The sequence below is a fragment of the Chrysochloris asiatica genome, unplaced genomic scaffold (assembly GCF_000296735.1).
Source record: "Chrysochloris asiatica unplaced genomic scaffold, ChrAsi1.0 scaffold00089, whole genome shotgun sequence".
NCBI classification, from domain to species: Eukaryota; Metazoa; Chordata; class Mammalia; order Afrosoricida; family Chrysochloridae; genus Chrysochloris; species Chrysochloris asiatica.
In genome coordinates, this window is record NW_006408607.1 from 4531108 (window position 1) to 4533916 (window position 2809).

Here is a 2809-nt window from a genome sequence, read left to right on the forward strand (position 1 = left end):
AGCATTCTGCATGTATTAGAATGTTAATGCTGAACTGAAATTAGGGTCCAACTGAAACATTTGCTGGCCCTTTTACAATAGATGCAGAACTACACCAGCAGGAAGTGAGAGAGAGAAAGAATGAGGTAAAAAAAAAAAAAGCAGAATGGCAGTGAGGGTGGGGAAGGAAGGAAAAAATAGTCTAGGGCTTATGGGACCTAAATGGTAGCTTCTTATTTTCTAGTGAAACTGAAATTTTCACCCCTCTCACAGTACCATTGACATTAAATATCCAATCTTCTGTGCCCCACATCAACTTGAGTAATATACCACAGCCAAGGTTGGCTGCACCTGCTCTCTTTCTCCTTCCTCAATTCAAGTTAAGAATGCTCACACCATACATTACTATTGGGACTTAAAAAATGATTTATTTTGCTACAGAATTCAGACCTTTGAACCAGACTGGATGCTGGATATTTTGTTGACACAGTAGTTAGGGATAAAAGGAGAGTTTGGGGGATTCTGGAATTCTGACTTTCTATAAATCACTAATTTTATTGTAGTGAATAGAGGTCACCTCCTGGAACTTCAATAGCCTGCCTTGAAAAATGGTCTGAAGCTACCAATGTCCATTAAAAGGGAAAGTAAGACAAATAGAGTACAGAGGAAAGAGTATTGTCTCCATTTTAGCCAAGGCCACACCAAACACCTGACTTGTATGGTCTGAGCTTCTTTTAAGGACTTGAGCAACCCCTGCCTTCTTGTTGTTATTGGATGCCATCCACATGACAACAATGCACTATAGAGTATGACTGTCCCTTGGGTTTTCTAGGCAGTATTCTTTATGGGAGCATATCACCAGGGCTTTCTTTTTCCCATTGAGCAGCTGGCTGGGTTTGAACTGTCAACTATCCAGTCAGCAGCTGGCACTTAATTGTTGCTCTATCAGATTCCAATAGAAGTGGACTACGAACTCTCAGTTGAGTCTTTGAACATATTGTATATTGTTCCTGCCCCAGAAAAGAAACAAAAGACCAAGAACAGGACAAAGTAACCTTAGAGGATTGTTGTTGCTGTTCGGTGGAGTAGGTAGGACCTTGGATCTGCCATAAGCTTGGGAAGACCATATTCCAAAATCAATGGCCCAACTATAAAAATAGGTACCATCTATGTCAGGGGTCCACTGCCTATCTCTCAGTTTGTCGTACTATGGTGGATTGTGTGTTGCTGTGATAATGGGAGCCGTGCCACTGGCATCTGAAATACCAGCAGAGTCACCCAGGATGGAGAGGTTTCAGCAAAACTTCCAGACTAAAACATACTAAGATCTACTTCTGAAAACCAGCCACTGGAAACCCTATGCATCACACCAAAATATCCTTTAGTGCAGGTGGTGGAAGGTGAGACTCTAGGTTGGAAGACACTTACAATACACTGTGGTTGCAATATTGGACTCCATTTGGTGAAAATGGCACAGAACCAGTTCTGTTGTACTTGGGGTCACTGTGAGTCAGAGACAACTTGATGGCAACTAACACCAACACCATGGCAGGGGTTACAAAGGTAAACACATGCCGGAGTCATGGAAGGAGCACAAATGAGAAATGTGACTGGGTAGAGTCTGTGTTGAACAGAAAGAAATGCGATAGTGTGGGTTGTTCAACAACTTGACAACAACTTTTTTCTGGTTAACTGTTGTGGCAATGCAGGCAGTCTCCGACTTATTCAGGTTACAATGAACTGCATTATGACACTCTGCTTTTGTTTTATTTTTGTACATTTTATAGCCTACATAGATCATGAAGAAGGGGAATTGACAGGTCAAAACTTAATGGGTTTTGAAGAGGAAAGAAATGCTGAACAAGAAAGAAATAATGAGGAAAAGCATGGAGAGAAGTTATCAAAAATTTTTACAGGGAAAAGATTAACTGACATTTTTTCTAAACAAAATCAAAGACTTAAGTTGCTAGAAAGCATAAACCCAAACACTGATTGCTTTGTTAAATACAATTGGCAGCTTTGGAAAACAATACGATGCTACCATGAAATATGTGAAGAAACAAAAGAAAAAGATCATACGGACAACTCTCACTACGTTTTCAATGAGAAACGCCATCCCCATTCCCAGAAAGAATCCACATCATCCAGAACCTTCCCCAAGTGGAGTTATGACCACAACTGACAAAACGCCAACAGCATCCAACTCTTCTTCATAGTTGGAGTATATTTTTGTAGTTTGTATTTTTTTATGTGTGTGTATTAAAATCAAATGGTAAATTTACCTGAAGGGGCTTTAAAAAGTTCATGGAAAAATTCCATTATCTTTGATTTCCATTAATCCATGAACTTTTTGAAAGGCCCCTTTGTATGTAATATTTCCCAACTCCAAAGACAGATGAAGATCAGATTTATAAAGATACAGATAATGAAAGGCAGTAATAATGAAAACTAAAGAAAATAAAGAGATACTTGACATCAGTGGCAATCAATTAAAGTTGGGGTTGTCCGTAGTGAAAAGCCTTGCAATAAGCTATGGCCAAATGTGACTTACTTCTGGGAGATACCTTCCTTTACTTTGTTGTTGTTGTTAGGTGCCATCGAGTCAGTACTGAAAACGAAAGTCGAGGCTTAAATTTTTTCTTCAATTCCCCCAACTTGAGAAATGTTGAGCGTGTTCTTCCTTTTTGGTTTTCTGATTCCAGATCTTTGTACATTTCATTGTAATATTTGGCTTTATCTTCTCGAGCTGTTCTTTGAAATTTTCTGTTCAGCTCTTGGACCTCCCCTCCTCATTTCTTCCATTTGCTTTAGCATCTATCTCTATGCTGGA